The following is a 20,146-nucleotide window of genomic DNA, read 5'->3' on the forward strand; positions in this document are numbered from 1 at the left end:
ATGGCAAAAAAGTATGAATGACTAATTTTAAATATTTTGAAATATTTTTTTAAAAAATTTCTTTCTGAAAGGCATAACAGATTTCAGAGTAGTATAAAAAACACACTTCCACTTTTCCTAGTCTCTGACTGATTCTCATATTGAGTCATGAGGATTTAACAACCATCAAGGACAATAATACTTTATGCTTGAAATGTATTTCTTATTCCAGGCACTTGAACAATATTAGCTTCTGAATTCTCACCATTCCCCTTTTCACAGGTGAGATAGAGGCATACCAGTTGTTTGCTTTTGGTTACAATATAACATACAAACATTTTTAATTTGTGAAAGCATAAAAGGAGGGCATTTATAAAAATATTACACCTCTGGGCAATGAAACTGGCAGGACCGTCAGGGACATTCCAGAGCTGTGACCAAAGTTACAGTCACCCAGTGTCTTATCAAGACCACTTCTTGATAAGAAAGTTAAGTACATTTTCTTTGGGTGTAACTGGCCGCTGAAGCCTCACGCTGGAATTTAACCATACATATTCTATGTTGAATTATTCAATGTAAACCAAGCGTCGCTTCAGTGGCCCATTATATCCTAGGGAAACATCTTGGTCATGTGCAAACCAAGCGTACCATAGACCTCTGCCTTCTTCCCAGGGGTGTCTATGGTCGAATGGGGTGCTTCTCTATCCCAAACTTTATCAGCCCAATATCTCCAGGCACATCAGGGAGGAGCCAGGTGTGTGCAACCTGCCCTCTGACTCACAGGGGCATGCACCTCCTTCTCCTGGGGCCAATCCATACAGAAGTCAACATGATATGGAGGCACCATCTAATAGATGCAGGCCCAAGGCATAATGAAAGTGTGCAAAACAAACGGTATCCTTTCTTAATGTCTGAAAATCAGCATTAATAGCAAGAACAGCAGCAACCACAATGGCCACTTCCACCACCACCGCTTGAGACCAGGCCCTCTGCCAAGCACTTCACTTTCTCTATCCCTCACAGCAGCTCTGTGAGGTAGGTCATATTCCCCACATTTCACAGATGAGGGCCACAGAGCTAAGTATCTTGCCCAAAGTGCTAGAAGGTGATGACCTTGGGATTCAAACCCAGAACCATTCAACTCCACAGCCTGAGCTGCTAGACCATCATGACAAGCACAGGGAGACAGAAGGAATGCTGCTGGCATGTCCACCATCAGCAACAAAACAGACAAGAAACTGCTTTCTCCAAAAGAATGGGAAAAGGGTTTGGGATACTCTAGCTTTATATCATTTTACTCTTGAAAGAAAGAATGAGGCTGACAAGCTAGCTGCCCACAGCTGGGCATTACTGTGTCTTATCTTGAAAAGACTGATTATCCACTGCAGGAGGTTTTGCTGTACTTGAAAGGGGTAGTAACAGTTTCCCTTAATATCAATTGGTCATTCTCTGAAGGGGAGCAGCTAAAGATCAGGGTGTTGTTCCTGTCTCAAAGGCTACTATTGAAGCCTTCCTTTTAATCTTTAACCACTATGCTTATATAAGGAATTTTTTGTTTTGTTTTGTTATTCAATAGTTAACATCTTACCACACCATGTCAAAGTTCTTGAGTTTATCAGTCTTTGCTGGGAAGCTATAACCTTCCACTGAGCTGCTGACGTTAAAAACCTGGGAGCCATCCTAATCGGCACCCTTTCCCTCTCCCTCACCCCAAGAGCCAGGCTATCATCCAGTCTACCTTCCGCATATCAAATCCACAACTTCTGCAGGCTCTTGTTATTTCTCACCTGGACCACTCCTTTCTCACTAGTTTCTTTTCCTCCAGACTTGCCATCTTTAAAACCACCTTCCAAAATGTGGCCAGGGTGGTCTTTCTCAGACACAGATCTGATTCTGTCACTGCTCTGGCTTGTAAATTCTTCATTAGCTCTCCACTACCTTCAGGTCCTGTCCAAACTCATGAGCATGCTCACATGTTGTCCTTCGCTGGATCCTGCTCCCTGCTTTCATCCTCTCCTCCTCCCAGACTTGTTCTACTCCACAAGTGCCATCTAGCTGGGTGGTGAGTCTGTGGGAATTCCTGGTACTCTCTACTTTCATGAATGTTTGGACATTTTCCTAATACAAAAGTAAAAATAGATATGAAACAAATGAAGAGTTGGTCTGGCCAGTATGGCTCAATTGGTTGAGCACTGTCCCATGCACTGAAAAGTCACTGGTTCAATTCCCAGTCAGGGTACATGCCCAGGTTGTGGGTTCAATTCCCAATTGTGTTGCTTGTGGGAGGCAACCGATTGATGTTTCTCTCTCACATCGATGTTTCTCTCTCTCTCTCTCTCTCCCTCCCCCTTCCTCATTCTAAAATCAATTTTTTTAAAAAGAAAAAATAAATAAAAATAAAGAGTTATTCATTTTACAGAATCACGGGCTCTGCCTTCCATGGTATTTTCCTCATTAGTCCTAATTGGTTCTCCCAATTGACCTGCCCCTGATGCCCACATTGATTTCATTTATGGCTTCACTCAGCTCTTCTAGTTATTCCCTCCTTAAGTCCCTCACTAATTCCCTGATACAAATCCAGAATTCTCTTCTATGTAAGTCAGACCAAAGGGAATAAAGCTGCCAGAATTTAATTCCCCGTCAAAGGCACTGTATACCTGAAATGGAGCCATTTTACTTATGAAAAATGTACTTTTCAATTGGGTGCACAGTCGTTTTAGGAAGGAGTGGGCAGATATCACACAGTTTTAATCAGACATAGATGTTATCGTCTCCCTGCTCACAATTATTGTAGGAGAAGATGGCCCCACCAAGCCCCTGCTGAAAGGGTGAGGCTGGACCGGCTCTTCCTTGGCTACAAGCAGAGCCTTTCAGGTTGTTGCCTGTGGAGCTTGGAACTGGGGCCCGGAGGCTGAGTTAACCAGGGAAGAAAGCTCCAGAGCTGTGAGACCACACGGAGTAAAGCCGAAGATGGAGAGCCAGGGCCACACATACGCAGATGTGGAGGCATAGAAACCCAGAAGTGTAGGGAAAATGCATCAGACAGGATTTTGTTGTTGTTATTGCAAATAATAGAGTGACATTGAGTCCACAAAGGAATTTCAGCAAAAGTGGGAATTTCTTAGAAAGGCCAAGAGTGGAGATGGCCTCAGGGATTGAAAAATAGTGTCAGGTGATCCCTCACCCTATCAGGCACCATCGCTTCGGGGGTTGTCTGTCTGTCTTGGCCTCTAGGTCTCTTTCTGCCTCTCTCTCTCTCTCCCCACCCTCATTTTTTTTCCTGGAGCAAATAAGATTCTCCTTCAGTGTGTGGGTGGAGGAAAAGCAACACAGAAAATAGCCACAGAACAGAGAACTTTAGGTTTACATCCTCTCATATCGGCCATTTCAAAAGAAAACTAGCTCTGCCTTCTCTTATTCTGTACATAAAATCACAGGGGAAGACTCTGAGTGGCTGGGACACATGCTCATCTAAGACAGGCCCTTATGATTGTTTACTCAATGGTCACTTTCCCCTTCTTCCTCACAAACATAATTCTGATCCTATTACAGTACCAGATGACTATGTGCTCTGGAAGGTGGATTCCTGTGGATTCTTCCATAGCTCCAAAAGATAAATCATTCTTGATTTGCATCAATCACGGTACTCTGATTCCCCTGCCAGTTACTAGTCCAGGCATGAGTATAGGACCCAACCTTATCTAATGAGATCTGACTCAAAGGAAAGTTTGCAGGAGGGTGTTTGGAAAAGTGCTATTCATTCCTGATCAAACACAAAAACCTGGACTCTTTCCTGCCTTTGGCAAAATTGTGTGAGGAGGTGAGGACTGGAGCTGCCCAGCCATCTTGGAATCATGACGGGAAAATCTGGGAATGAAAATCATCATGCGGCCTAGCTGGTCTGGCTCAGTGGATAGAGTGTCGGCCTGCGGACTGATGGGTCCCGGGTTTGATTCTGGTCAAGCGTATGCCCGGGTTGCAAGCTCGATCCCCAGTAGGGGCATGCAGGAAGCAGCTGATGGATGATTCTCTCTCATCATTAATGTTTCTCTCTCTGTCTCTCTCTCTCCCTTCCTCTCTGAAATAAATAAAAATATATTTAAAAGAAAGAAAGAAAGAAAATCATCGTGCTAAGGATGATAGAATGGAAAAACCTAGAGCCCTGACATCACTATGCCATTCCATGAACCCTAGAACCATGTTTTCTGGAAAGCCAGTCTGCAGAGAAAGGAATGGAACTGATGTTCAAAGTCAACTAAAATGAGGAACTATGTAGTCCAATGAAAAAGTGAATAGCTGTCTACTTGTTAAATCATAATAAAAGCGAATGGTTATTGACCTCCTACTATGTGTCTGGCAGTGTTTCAAGTGCTTCAGTGTATTACCTCATTTAATCTACACAATAACCCCACAAGGCAGACACTTGAATTATTCCCTCCTTTTCAGATGGATACACAAGGTCTGGAAACATTTATCCAAGGTCACAAACTCAGCAATGCCACAGTGGGAACTCACATTCAGGCTTCTGACTCCTGACTTAATCACTGGGTGACACTTCGAAGTGTTTCTGTTTTCCCATAGTTGGATTCCACAGCTTCCCTCACATCTTTTCAAAGAACCCTCTTTCTATTTGAGCTGGTCTGCGTTTGTTTATGTTCACTGCACCCAGATGTTCCCTCAGACCCAGGCTTTCTTTCTCTCCTCCCCCACACCTCATCCCGCCCCGCCCCATAACAGATCTGTGAGTCTCATGTCCATTTGTGAAATGTACTGAGTCCAAACCCCACATTAAAACCTTGATTTAGTGGAATTCATGGGTCCCTGGTTTGCTCCTTTCCCAGTTGTCACATTGGCAGGTGTTAGTTTGGGGTCTTTTGGGGCACATTTCAGGTATGATGTGACTTATTAATTAAAATATCAATAAGCAACCCTAACCGGTTGGGATCAGTGGATAGAGCGTCGGCCTGAGGACTGAAGGGTCCAAGGTTCGATTCCAATCAAGGGCATGTACCTTGGTTGCGGGCACATCCCCCAGTAGGGGGTGTGCAGGAGGCAGCTGGTCAATGCGTCTCTCTCATCGATGTTTCTAACTCTCTATCCCTCTCCCTTCCTCCATGTAAAAAATCAATAAAATATATCTAAAAATATATATATCAATAAGCAGCTGAAAGAGATGAAATTGTTCACACTGGTTTAAATAATTGCCCCTTTACATTCTCACCTCTAATTTTATCTGTTTTATAACTTTTCAAAGTTTTTGCATTAAGTGACACCCTGCAATCACATATGTCTCTGTGGCTCTGTGATACCAGAAAGGTATTTCTATGGCCTTACTGTTTATTCTTGCCACACCCTCGCTCCCTCACTCATTCAATAAATATTTGAGTATCTGCCATGCCCCAGGTGCTATGCTAGGCCCTGGGTATCAGCAGGTTATATTCCCTGCCCTCACAGAGGGCAATAAAGTGTAACGATATACCAGATCACTTTTTTCTCTAAATCAACAGGAGTGCTAAACAAATGAAAAGCTGCATGGGACAAGACAAAGCATTTTTTGGTCACATCCAGCGCAGGAGTTAAGAGTGCAGACCCTGCTGGCCAACTGCCTAGGTTTAAATCCCAGCTGTGACTATGTAACCTCGGATTAGTTACTGAACTGGTATCTCAACTGTTTAACCTGTTAAATGGGGATTAAAAGTGTAGCTTTGTCATAGGGTTGTTACGAGAGCATTTTATAAACCATGTAGAACATAGTAAGTACAATACAAGTGTTTGTTCAAAGAGTAAAGTGAGTTATAGTCTACTCTACCCACGGATCATAACTAAACAATTTTGCAGCAAGCCGTGACGATATGGCAGCATGTGAACTTTGGAATCTGCAAACGGGAGCACAGCACTGTTGGTGCTGGTTGAGGACCCGGGCCCCAGGCTCCAGGGCCAGGGGCAACACTGCAGGAGGATGACTCCTCTGGCTCCAAATCACAAAGCCTCCACAATCACAATGCTTTTTCTTGTTCTCAGAAACCCCATACGAAACATCGATGACACAGAATTTAAGGTGACTTTTCCTGAATAATTTAGTTTTCTTTTTTTAAAATATGGTTTTATTGATTTCAGACAGAGAAAGGGAGATGGAGAGAAAGGTAGAAACATCAATAATTAGAATCATCGATCGGCTGCCTCCTGCACACCCCCTACTGGAGATTGAGCCCAAAACCCAGGCAGGTGACCTGATCAGGAATCTAATCATGACCTCCTGGATCATGGGTTGACGCTCAACCACTGAGCTACACCGGGAAGGCCAGAATTTAGTTTTCAATAAGCAGATATTGGAAGAAAGCACAGCCACAAATTTGGAGGAAATCTTCAAAGTTAAGCTGTTAAGTTAATCAAAATGATTGATAACCTCTCTGACCATTGGTTACCCAGCCTCTAATGCAGTGGTTCTCAACCTGTGGGTCGCGACCCCTTTGGAGGTTGAACGACCCTTTTACAGGGGTCGCCTAAGACCATCCTGCATGTCAAATATTTACATTATGATTCATGACAGTAGCAACATTACAGTTATGAAGCAGCAACGAAAATAATTTTATGGTTGGGTCACAACATGAGGAACTGTATTTAAAGGGCCAGAAGGTTGAGAACCACTGCTCTAATGGAACATTTCCATTGATGAGGATGTATGTTTTTATTTATTTTTATTTTTTAAATGGGTAATTACTTTATCTTTTTAAATTTTATTTTGTTTAAGATATTACAAATAGTAGTACATATGTCTCCTTTTTTCCCCCATTGACCTTCCTCCGACCTCCCCTACCCCCCCGCCCCGCATTTGCCCTCCCCACATCTTCTCCCCTCCATCCCCTACCCCCCAGTGTCTTTGGTCTGTTGGTTGTGCTTATAAGCATGCATACAAGTCCTTTGGTTGATCTCTTACCCACCCCCCAGCCCCCCACCCCCGCCCCAACCCTCTCCTACCTTCCTGCTGTAGTTTGACAGTCTGTTCGATGCTTCTTTGCCTCTATCTATGAGCATGTATGTTTTTAGAGAACCTTTTCCTTTATGGATCATCTCTAGCGATCATAGGGTACTTCCTTTTTTGTTTTTTTTTTTTGTTCCCAAGCCACTTTCACTGGTTCTGGAGCAAGGATAACCCAAATTCTAAATGATAGTCTTCAAATGCATGGAGAAAAAGATTCCCTCTCTTCTAGTTTCTGAGCTAGTCATTACTTGACATGAGTTATGACCCAAACCCTTCAAGTTGAAAGCAGGAGATCAATAGAATCTAGACCAGGGGTGGGCAAACTTTTTGACTCGAGGGCCACAATGGGTTCTTAAACTGGACTGGAGGGCCGGAACAAAAGCATCGATGGAGTGTTTGTGTGAACTAATATAAATTCAAAGTAAACATCATTACATAAAAGGGTACGGTCTTTTTTTTTTTTTTTAGTTTTATTCATTTCAAACAGGCCGGATCCGGCCCGCGGGCCGTAGTTTGCCCACGGCTGATCTAGACACTCAGAAGGGTGTTCAGGAAGATCACTGTGACAGGAGGTCCTTGAAGTGCCCTGGGAAACCAATCTTGCTTCTGGGCTCCGGAGAGAAGGAAAAGATATTGATTCCTTATTTTGTTTCATCTGCAATAGGCTCCTCCCCACCTGGACTCCCATGGCTTAGAGAAGGGTATCAACATCAAAACTCAAACATGAGTGCATTGAGATATCATGTGAGTTCCATGGAATTCAACAGAACTTTTGTAGCTGAAATTTAAACCAAATATATCAAAATACACCTGTCCCTAGAGAGTATGGACTTAGTACTTTCACAATAGAAACAATGGTTTAGTTTCAACAAGGCCAGTTTTTTAAAACTAAAATTTTCCCTCTCTATGTGCGAAGATATAGAATGGGGGACCTTCCTAGGTGATACAATTGAATACTTCAGAAGCCAAGACTGGGAGTTTAATTCTTATAAGAGGAATCAGCTTTGATCAGAACAAAACTCTTCTGTGTGATCACATCATTCCACCATTAAATCCTAGGTAGCGGTGCTAAACAAATGGATAAGAGCTAATAATTATGGGAGATTTTCTATGTGGTAGTCACTGGGCTAAAGGTTTTTCACAAGTTACTTTATTTAAACTTTCAACAGCTCTGAGAAGTAAGTTCTCATAGTGGCCATTCAGAGTAAAAGCCAAATGTCTTCCACTGGCCCAGAGGCTCTGACCTTTGCCCCTCCTACACGGCCTCTTGGTTCTTCCTCACCAGACAGTGTCATCTACACTTTTCCCCCAGGGCCTTTGCACTTGCTGGTCTCTCTGCTTGGAGAGCTCTTCCCCAACTCACCTCAAGGCTCAGTCTCTCGCCCCCTTCAAATAGCACCTTCTTAGTGCGGCCTGCTCCAGCCACCCTTTAGAAAATGTCAATGCCCCCTGTGCCTCTATATTACATACTTCTCTGCTTTGTTTTTTTCCATAGCAGTTATCATTTTCTAACCTTCAACATGATTGACCTAGTTGGGGTCTTGTTATCTGTCTCCCTTGACCAGAACGTATGCAAAGATTTTAGTCTACTTTTGTTCATGACCTAGAAACACAGCTAGCACATGATAGGCACTCCATAAATATTTGTTGGTTAAATTTTGTACATGAAGCAATAGGTACAGAGAGGGTAAGTGGTCACGTTTTTTATAGAAAAAATCTAGGAACCCACATTCCAGAAATCAAACTTGGGGTACATATCCTTTTCCAGAGGGGTAGTGGCATCACCCTTGACCATCAGGGGCAATACATTAAATTTGAATCATACTTCATGAGTATAAATACGCACTAATAATCAAGAGTATAAAGAATTAGTCCACATGTGTACTATATTAAATAAGTATATATGTGTATGCAAAATCACTTGGATTATTTTGTGACTCTACTGGGAAATTTTATTTGATAAGATTTGAGGGAAACAAAAAAATGTCAAGTGAAAAAATGAAGAGAATATAAAAGTTCTCATGAAAATATTTTCCCAGGGTTGGACAATGGCAAGAATGACAGCATATAATACTCCTTTATAGATGTCATTCAGATTCAAAGGGCATTTCCCAGAGTTCCTTTTATGCGATTATCTTTAACCTTCCTAACAATGCAGGAATCCAATTTGCAGATGAGGAACTACTCTCTCAGAGGTTGTGCACCTTCCTAAAATAGCCCAGTGAGGGGTAGGATTCGGAACAGAATATACGTATTTTGTTGGGCTAGCGGGCCTGCCCCTGTACACACAGCTGCCAGCCAGGCTTCAGGCGTCCATGATTTTACAGGGGCTCATATCCTGAGGAACTGAGGCAATTTTTGCTCATGTCTAACTTAAAACATTTACAACTACCAATATCCCTTCCCTTTCCTCTTTTTCTAAGGTCAACCATTGCATAGATCCAAGTGATTCACTTTGGAGCACATACATCACCACAGTGAAATCAGTGCCTTTGTCTGCAGTTCATCTCACTAAACAGCTGGGCTTAAAGCTCACATTATGCAGCTGGCTGACAGCATTGTTAAGAGCAACAAATACCAGGAAATCTCAAAACCCTGACCGCTTTTTTCTTAATCATATTTTTTTGTCAATTATTTCTCCACAGGTTTAGAAACTTGCTTTCACTTTCAAAAAAAAAAAAAAATCTACCCCTGGGGAGGGGAAATTAAGACCTCAAAACCAAGTACAAATTGCTCTTTTAAAGAATGGGACTGAAAGATATGGGGGCTTTTCTTCCTTAAAGGCTCATCACTCTGCAGAAAGAATCCGAATGCTGTCCTGATTCTTCTTGGGCACTGGAGCAGTTTTTGTGGGTTTTTTTTGTTGTTGTTGTTAGTTATTTTTAATTAAAATTTTTAAAAAGCACCATTCTTGAGAAGCTGTTGCTATGAGACTTCCTGGGCCTCAACAGATGGCCACAGAACAGTGCTCAGCCCCAGCTCTGGGCTCTGAAGCCCTCCACTCAGGCATACCATTAACATTCCTGAAATACCTTCGGGGGCAAGTCGGGCCTGCCGCCTTCTGACTAGCTCACCCGCAGCTCCGGGGCCGGCCGGCCTCCCTTGTCAAGCGGCCAAGCTGAAATTTGTTATAAATGAATGATCGGGTCTCTCGAGGAAAAGTCCATAGCAGAGAGGTCGCTGTCCGTCTCAGTTTAGGCTTCAGACAAACTTTTACCCCACATCCCTGGGGTTTTGAGCTGTTCAGGAGAGCTGCTGGGCACACATGTGTATGCAGGCACACGTACATGTGCACAAGTACACACATATGCACATACACTCATAAAAGCACACCACACTCCACACCTAACTCATTCCATGGTTTGCAGGCCTCTGAGCCCCTCCCAGTCACGGAGCGACCGCGAAGGGAGCAGCACATTTTTGTACAGTAGCATTCTTAGTGCCCAGACAGAGTTGCTGAGGGAGAGGTTCGAAGGATTCCGGATTTTCCTTTTGAGAAAAAGACATAAAGAGAAAGGGAACTGCATGGCAGTCGAGTGTCTACTTTCTCGCTAACGTCTTGGTGCTGCTGGACAAATCATTCCATTTCATCGCCTTTCTCTGTCTTCCAAACTGGGCCAAAGACTTCACCTCCACGTATCAGAGAAAGGAATGAATGAGCCATGATTCATAAACGACTGGGAAATTACTGTATAAATATCGGATCAGGGAGGGCCTTCACTGCTCCCAGGGAAGAGAGAAGAAAGGAACTTGGAGACCCGCACCGCCGGCTTTGATTGCTGGGCCCACCGCCCCTGGAGGGCTGGTCCGGGATGCTGACCACTGTTTTTGGTGAGGAGGGTCTACTGGTAGCTTTACCCGGCCACCAAGCAGCTTTGGTACTTGGAAAAAAACAAGTAATTCTAAACAGCCATAGCTTCTCAGGGTGGGGCTCATTTAAATTCCACCTCCAGGTTGTGGCTTTAAACTGGGCCTGGAGTGTACAAGCAAAGTCCTACTTAAGTGTCTGACGCCAGGGCTCACTTGATCACTTGACAGGACGTCAGAGCGATCCTGCTGGTTTCAGTTCACGAAGATCCCTAAGAGCTTTTCTCCCAGTGATATCAGATGATATGCCACAACACCGCACCACGGCCATCAGCTGATGCTCATTTTTTATCTAATCTGTCCAACTCAGAGGCTAAATGAGTGCAGACTGCTTAGGTTCCTGCCTTTCAAAGTCATCTGTTTGTCCTGAGATGTGAACACTGGAATTGCTGGAAGTTTTTCGTTTAAAAAAAAAAAAGCCTTTGAGAGGTTTGGCCTAACAAAGAGTGCCGCTTTTTTTGTATTAACCAGTGACATTTTTAAAAAAACATTCTCTATTGTTGAAACTATTACATTTGTCCCTTTCCCCCCAGGCCTTCAGCACCCTATTGTCTGTGTCCATGGGTTATGCATATATGTAACATTGACATTTTAATGAAGCCATCTATAGAGAAGTGGAGATGAGGAAACTGTTTCTTTGCCCATGTGTCTAGGGCTAAGGGACCCAGCTAGCTTGTCCTTTGCACATGGAGCAAAGGGAGGTTTTGCCCAGCTGTTCATTCAGCCTTTAGCTCGCAGGCTGCCCAGCTCTGAAAAGTCAAAGAAAAGCTGAGATCCTCGGGCTGTGTTTGAGGAAGGGAAGCCTAGAGAGGGAGTTGCTGGGAGGGAGGGCTGACGTATGCAGCTTCTATTTGCATAACTGACCCTTTCAGACAGAGCCAATGGGACACAGTGTGTGTCTGGGAGGGGGAGGCCCAGTGTGCGCTATTGTGAGGGACCCTCACCCCACAGCAGCTGAGAGCCCCGCAGACATTCCACAGCTCCAGACAGGAGACTTTCAAAAACTGTCACCGGGGAAAAATGAATTTAAGATAATTAATCCCTTGCCCCACTCTAACTCTCTAATGATACTGTTCTTGGGATGAAATACTGTATTTTAGTTAACACTTGTGTTAAATTACATAGTTGGGGGTCCCTGGTACTTCGGCAGATATGCACAAGGGCTTTCTATACTCAATTTAAAATGTGGGTGTTTTTTTGTGATTTTATTTTCTTTTTAACTAGCTATAGAAGTTTTTCAACTAGCTCTCTCTTCCTTTCTGTACCTCTTCAGGACACAGAGATGTTTTTTTGTGAATAGTGTATTTTGGCTTTTTTTGAGATAGCGATTAGGGCTGAGGTGGTATTTATCCTTCCCCACACGAAAATGACTTATCCTTAATCCAGGAAATCATCTTTGACTTATACACTTTCTAGGTGTAATTCATAAGCGAAGGTAGAATTTTGAAATTTAAGTCAATGCTAAACATACATTTATTTAGCTTTCCAATGTCCATTTCTCCTTCAACTCTCTAAATATTTATAAATTTACTTAGTATCTACCTACTAACCAATCTAATTTTTGATTTATCACCAACCATCTGTCCTATTTGAACGCACTTTATATTAAAAATGATTGCTGTAGGCCTGTGTGATGATCCCATTTCACCCCATGGGGAATGTCATTTCTGATGCTTTTATTCATCAAAGCAGCCATTTTTAGCATTACTGACATGTTGATCTTGTTATAGAAAAATGTTTTTACAAAGATGAGTTAGAGGAGAAAGATGGAAATTTCCAACTGGCTATGAACATTGGAAGAAAAACACATATTTCAGGATGATTAACATAGATTTCAAGTGAATGGTTCCTGAATGCTTATCACCTCTTTTCGCCACCGCTATTTGGTCTCTATTACTGTTTGCTACTTGAACAGGTCATTCAGAATTAGAGAACACCCTTGTTTCATGAAGGTGTTTATAGCTTCGGAATTAATAAGATGGGGAAAGTAGTCTCAGAACCTCTTTGGATTTACAAATAGATCTTTATTCACTTACAGCAAGTTTCCATTTTTAAAAAAATCAAAAGGCAAATTACTTCCTCCCTCTCAGGACAAAACAGGCAGGACTGTCAAGCACTAGTCCCAAACCACTAGTCTTCATACCAACCTTGGATTACGAAATCCTAGAGTGAAAACTATGCTGACAGCAATCCCAGGGGGAAGACAGGAGGGTCCTTGATGTATTTGTCAATCAACTTACAAGGAAAATGAAATCAGAGCAGAGCTTAAGTTCAATCAGAATCATGGCTTAATATTCCTAAGGATTTGTTGCTCCAATTTGGGTGCTAGCATTTAGAATCTGACTCTCTCTTGAACATAAGGATGAGTGGAATGAAGCAAGACAATCAAACCCCCTGCTAATTTACTAATTCCCCGATGTTGAACTACTTCCCCAATGTTGAACAAACCTTAAAAAGGAAAACTGCTTTCATATTACAAGAGAAAAAGTTAAAGATAGTTTTAAAAATAAGTGGTACTTAGCACGAGACTAGAAACCCTGGGGTGGCATGATTGGAAGGAGCTGGAATGTTCAGCCTAACGTTCTATTATACAAACCAGCCCATAGTGTATTTGCTGGCCCTAATTAAAAGTTACTTTATTCTATCTTCACTTGAGCTCCTGGCCAAATAGGAAGGAGTACACAATGAGGTGTCAATTGCCTGCAAGGGTTACAGTCATCTGTCCGGTACCCTCGTCCACATTCACATCTTCACTGATTATGCCTTGGTATCATTTTGCAAGCACATCTGACAGCGAATAGCTTTGTGATTTCATCACAGCAGCCTAAAGGACACTTCCCCTCCTCTCTTTAGTTTACCTTCTCAATACCGGCCTTTCTGTCAAGATACATGTGGAATATAATGTCGAGAAATAATCTGGTTTAAAAGGGACTTACCTTAAGGAAGCCTAAGCTAGCATGTCCACTGTCTTCAGAGGTCTGTTGGACATCTCTGTGCAGGGTGACACTGGGCCAAGCTGGCCCACCGAGGGGGGCTCAGTGGCTTGGGAGAGGTGGCATCGAGGCACAGCTCCAGCCCGGAACGAATCCACAGGAGCCAGCGGCAGGAAGCGGAGAGCTAAGAAGACACAGGTGTCTGACACCACCGGGCACCTCAGCTCCCAACCTGCAATCCAACGGCTGCCCTGATTAGCCAAGTACAAAAGGCAGTTCGGATTACTGCCCTCCTCCCAGCCAATCGCGGCCGGCACGCCTGACAGCAGCCCCTGATGGAAGGGGAAGTACACGCGGCCAGAACCTGAGAACCGGTTTCTGCTGTGGCGCTGGCAGCCTGGGCGGCGCGCTCCTGTCCCACGCGGTGGAGAGCTGTTTGTCAGGCTGTTGCAAGGAGAGCCTGTGGTAACGGGTAAGCCATGCCCTGCCCCTCTCCAAAGAGCGTCGCTCTAGGTTCTTTGACTCCTAAACAACAGGGTGCACTGTGATCTGTGCTGACAAATAAGTGAAGGTAAGAAAGAACGACCCGCCTTGGTAGCTTTCACTGTGGAGTGCCCGCCCTCCGCCCGTCTCCCCCTCCTCCTCCCCCTCCCCCTCCTGCCCCCGGCCAGTCTCCACTGACTTCTTTGCAGCTGAAGTTCAATTTTTAATTAGCTATGGTTTTTGCAAGCAATAGTGTCCAACAGAAACTAGGAGAAAGAGAGGGAGGATCAAAGAAAAAGAAAATTCTTTCTACACTCAGTGTTTCCAACAATAAAACCCAACATGGCAAAAACCACCTCAGACACAAACGTTTATAAAGATACTACTTGTAAACAACAAACAACAACAACAAAACACCACCACCAACAAGGCTGCATTTCATAAAACTCACCGCAGTGGAGTGCCTGGCAGCTCACATCTGTGGATGGGATCCTAACAGGTTTCCTAAACTGCCACCAGTTATAGGAGTTTCCCTTAACTCTATTGTCTGAGCCCTGAAACTGCAGCCCTTTGCAGCGGCGTGGGTTAGCAGTGCTCCATTCAAGTCTTGGGATTTGTCCCAAATATATAGGGGTGAGCTTAACAGTAAGCACAGGCACCAAGAGAGAGGAAAGGGACCGTGCACAGGGAAAGAAAACGGGACCCCGAGTGTGTCCGAGCTCACAGGGCTGTAAACACATTTTCATTACTTTACAGCTGCCATGGTGGGAGAAACAAATCATAGGACCCACAGATCATTTATAAACCTCCTTGCTAAAGAATCTTTGAAAGTCGTACAGATTATCTTTTAGATGAGGAAAGACTAGGGAAAAGAACTCTGAAACCACAGGAGGCAATATATTCTAAATACAGTAGTAATTTCTATTCTAGACACCAAGAAAGTCTAAAGTGTCCTTAAAGCTGGCATTACATTTCATCTTAATTTTGAAATGACTTTTATTTAAAGACTGCTCCTTGTATTCACTAGGAAGGCGGAGTCTCCGGGACGTTACTTGAATTCCAGAGCTATTTATATTCCTATAATGTGAACTCTAAAGAAATAGGATTGAGGCAAGTGTGAGAAGGGAACAGTGGTCCGGGGGGTGGGCAGAGAATCATCTTTCAGAAGAGATGCCTCCTACTAGATCTTGCACCATAGATGCATTCTTTCAAAAGAATGCTAGGGGGTCCGCACCCTGGCAACCCGACTCCAGAGCCCACACTCGGAACCACCACTATATAGAGAATCTGAATTCTGACGCTGGCATTCACCAGCCTTGTAATTCTGGGCCCATTACTAAACTTCTCTAAATCTCAGTTTTCTCTTCCTTTTAGGAGGGCAAAATTCTTATCCCCCCCCACCACCCCCTTACCACTTCTCCCGAAACAGCTGAGTTGCATGTTCTTTCATCAGAGGCTACTCCCACCGAGCCAGAGTTCAAGAGCAGCCCGACTATGACATGAATTTTGACTGTGTCAAATTTAACCTCCAGCCGCAGACAAGGAGCTGATCTCCACAGTCCAGAATGGCCACTGGTGATGCTGGACATGTGTTTATCATGATTAGCTGCCTAGTATGGGAATGCCATTCCCTCAAAGAGCAGAACATGCATGCTGGTTTAAAGGAGCCAAGCCCACACCCTCTTCATTTCACCAGAAATTTCCTCATAGTCCATCTCTGTCCAGTCTCCGCTCACTTCCAATCTACTCTCCATCAAGATCCCTGTGACAACAGCCTCAGCCAATTGGTGGCTCTGGGAACTGTCCTCATGGGTGCTAGGTAACATTAGAAGAGAGGATATCTCTGTGATTCTTTAGAGAAGCTAAAGCAAGCAGGCCAGTAAAGGGGAAAAAATTATAGTGAAGCAATTAAGTCACCTCTCTTTTCACAAATGATGAGATGACTAAGGGAACCGTTGTTATATTTACAAAGAATGGACACCTATGTAGTATTAGATTGAACCACATGAAATTGTCTATATTTGATGACTCTTGGTCTACTATAATAGCAAGTCCATGTGATTCAACCTATAGTTAACGTCCACACAACTGGTAATTAACTATGTGTCAGTAGTGACTACGTTACCTTCTCTAATCATCACCACAAATCTATACGGTAAAGGCTATAATTATGTTACAACTTTATGGAAGAGGAAAGGGAGGCTTGAGGAGGTTAAGAAAGGCGTTGAACACTTCACAGCCAGCAAGCTGCAGGGCAAGGGCGTCCACACCCTGGCAATCTGACTCCAGAGTCCACACTCCAAACCACCACTCTCTGTCAAGGAGAATCTGAATTCTGACGTTGGCATTCACTAGCTCTGTAACCCTGGGCCAATTACTAAACTTCTCCAAGCCTCAATTTTCTCTTCTCCTGAAGTGGGACTGATGATAGAACTGATCTGCTGTGAGGGCGAATGTGTTGATGGAAGTTAAGCACTTAGCCCAGTGCCTGGCCCGCAGGGAGAGCTCCGGTGTTCCCTAATAGCTGTGGTGTGGGCTGGATGATCCTCTCCCACCTTCCCCAGGATCTGAGGATCTGAAGTGAGACAGCACAGTGTGTGTCCCCTTACCCTTCGGTGGCTTGGCAACCACTCATGGATGGAAGGATAGTGGGGTCTGGAATCCTCAAGTCTGGAAATGATGCCCTTCATTCATGTCAGTGCATGTGACTTTGATACATCGGAAGTCCTTCACACTGCAGTGCCCACCAGCTACCCCTCCTCCTGCTAAGCTGCCTCCCACCCCCATCAACCTGCCCTCAGCCCCACCTTCTATTTCCTGCTTGCTCTACTTCAGATTTTTATGAGAATCTGGAACGCTTGCACAAACATCTTAGACTTCTCCTTTATTACCTGCCTACCTAGCTCCCTTGGCAATCAGCTGTAGAGGGTTACACAATCCATGCTCAAAAAGCACTGATGATCTCATCTGGAAGCAGTGTTGTGGAACCCACAGTGCACTGGACCAGGACATGAGGGCTTGGCTTTCAACTTCTGGTTCTGCCACTGACCTGCTTAGTGACCTTGAGCAGGTCACTTATTGTCTGAGCCTAATCCAAAACATCACTAAGTTTCTCCCCAGTACTAATCTCTGTGGTAAAGAGAAATAAAAGAACATACTAGATGAGTTTTTGGAGAAATATGGGGCTTTTATTTTTCCTTTTTTCTAAAAGCTAGTAGCTGATCTATTTAGGCACATTTGATTTTCTTCTGATTACCTTTTAAAAAACAAACCCAGCCCTAGCTGGTTTGGCTCAGTGGATAGAGCGTCGGCCTATGGACTGAAGGGTACTGGGTTTGATTCTGGTCAGGGCACATGCCCGGGTTGTGGTCTTGATCCCCAGTAGGGGGCGTGCAAGAGGCATCCAATCAATGATTCTCATCATTGATGTTTCTATCTCTCTCTACCTCTCCTTTCCTCCCTGAAATCAATAAAAAAAAATATATAAAAAAACAACAACCCCAAAACAATAAAAATGAAATTTAAAACATTATGTTTTTATCTAAAAAACAAAACAAAAAACAACCCACAGGCAGGAGAGGCTTATGTTACTCTGTTGACAAACTGCAGACCAAGACAGATGGCCTTGATTTCAGGGCACATATCTCCATGGGTATGTTCCCGTATGATCTGCACAGGTCCTTGTAGGGTGCTTGTTGGTGACTAGAGATGGGAGTGTCAGTGGAGAGAAAGCCTCACAAACACAGGGAGGGGATTTTCCATTTCCTTGGGTCTGTGCCTGTGCATAGCACACGTTCTCCAGCAGCTCAGGGTGGACCCCTCCACGAGGTAAGGTAGAATGGAAGGCCTCCACAACACGTATTTGCCAGCCCTTGTATTTGTATGCTCTGCTCTAGAAGCTCAAAGTACTTTCACGGAGAATATTTTTAAAAATTAAAAGTTGGTCCTCCATCCTCCCAGGAGAAATAGAATTTTATGAGTGGAGGAGATAAAAACAGCCTGTGGACTGCTTTCTTGTCATAGATTGCTCGCTACCTTCTAACATACTGTATAATTTACATATGTATCGTGTTTATTGTTCATTCCTCTGCTCAGAAGAACATCACCTCATGAGGACAGATGTGTTTGTTTTAAGCATGGCTGAGTAACAATCGGCATATATTAGATTCTCAAAAAGTAAATTAAGCCTTACAAAGTCATGTTTATAAACCACTCAGGTAGAGCTGGTACCCTGCACATCTCACTTGTAGAAATCACGCTGTGTCTTTGGGAGGAAAAGATGATGTAAATAGTAAAATAGATCGCATGGGTGAGGACAGTGGCAGTGAACAAGGTGACAATGACATGTAAAGCAAAAAGGTCAATCCATTTTTGTGGGGGTCATAATTAGTTTAGACCTGGCTGCTGTGGCTCAGTTGGGTGCTGAGCCATGCACTGGAAGGTGATGGGTTCAATTCCCAGTCAGGACACACACCCAGGTTGTGGTTCAACCCCAGTCAGGGCACGTACAGGAGGCAATTGATGGATGTATCTTGCTCACATCGATGTTTCTCTTTCTCTTCCCTTCCTCCCTCTCTGAAATAAATATTTTTTTAAATTGTTTTTTTAAAAAAGAATTAGTTTAGCCCAACTCTGCAAATTTTCACATAGAAGTTCCATGCTGGGGAAAAACCCCCACAGAACTGGGTAGTGAACCTAGAGAGAAACTGAATTTAAGTTTCTCTTTTCAAGTCCCTTTTTGATTAATTTCATGGGAAATTGTATTTGTTGGAGAACTCCAAGTGTTTCCAAAGGAGTCAGACCCTTGAGGACATGCTAAGTGGACACACAGCAGTTCACTTTGTACTCAGGTGAACATTTTTATCCCAATCTGACCACATGCTGACATCAAGACTGATGAGATAATGCCTGTAGGCCTCTTAGCATCATAAAAGATGTCAGTTAAAGTATTACTATACCTCTCCTGTGTAATAGTCATGGGACATAAACTACTTATGATACCGAAATCAGAAGGCATGATTTTTTTTTTTATTGCTGGTGCTACTGATGAAAGCCACACTTTCAATTTAAATTATGCTTCTAGCCCTGGCCAGCATGGCTCAGTGGTTAGAGTGTTGGTCTGTGTACCAGAAGGTTGAGAGTTTGATTCCTGGTCAAGGGCATGTACTTGGGTTGCAGGTTTGATCCCTGGTCCTGGTACGGGTATGTGCAGGAGGCAAACAATTGATGTGTCTCTCTCACATCAATGTTTCTCTCCCCGCCCCATGCCAGACTATTTCTCTCTCCCCTCTTCCCTCTCCCTCCTATTCTCTCTAAAAATTAATGGAAAAAATATATAAATTATGCTTCTATTATTGTTTTGTCTGAGACTAACAGGCCCAAAGTAATCATATCACCCTGTTCTTTTCTCTCTCTTCACAGTCTCTAATTTGGCGGGGTTTGGGGGGGGACCATGGTATTTCTTCATAAGAATGTTAGAGGCCGGAAGGTAACAAATAAAGGCATTGAACTCAGTCCCAACACCCCTGATGGGGAACCCAACCTACTATTGAGTGCTAAGAATAACAGGTATAGATGTGGGTTCACAGGGGTGAAAAGAACACTGGAGAAAGAACACTGAGGAACACACATTACAGCATCATTATTTATTTGTTTGTTTATTTAGGTTAATCCTCACCTGAGGATACTTTTCATTGCTTTTCAGAGAGAGTGGAAGGGAGGGAGGGAGAAGGAGGAAGAGAGAGAAACATCAATGTGTGTAAGAGACACATCTACTGGTTGTCTCCCACTTGCACCCCCCAAGGGGAATGAACCCACAATCCAAGTACATTGCCCTTAACCAGAATTGAACTAGAGCCCCCTTGGTGCACAAGCTGATGCTCCAACCCAGCCGTGGGCAAAC

At 43.6% G+C, this 20,146-nt stretch overlaps 1 protein-coding gene across 6 annotated transcripts in view; it reads right to left on the reverse strand.

The window, feature by feature from the left end:
• SHROOM3 (shroom family member 3) overlaps nucleotides 1-20,146 on the reverse strand; it is a 283,531-nt gene that overhangs the window by 151,751 nt on the left and 111,634 nt on the right. For 4 of the 6 annotated variants that reach the window (XM_059667969.1, XM_059668005.1, XM_059667978.1 and 1 more), the window contains exon 1: nucleotides 13,765-14,004. The exons of the other annotated variants lie outside the window; for them this stretch is intronic. The gene's annotated coding sequence lies outside the window, so the exon portion shown is untranslated. Of the gene's footprint in view, nucleotides 1-13,764; nucleotides 14,005-20,146 lie in introns of those variants that run through there. 6 annotated transcript variants of the gene reach the window in all.

The sequence above is a fragment of the Myotis daubentonii genome, chromosome 1, assembly GCF_963259705.1.
Source record: "Myotis daubentonii chromosome 1, mMyoDau2.1, whole genome shotgun sequence".
NCBI classification, from domain to species: Eukaryota; Metazoa; Chordata; class Mammalia; order Chiroptera; family Vespertilionidae; genus Myotis; species Myotis daubentonii.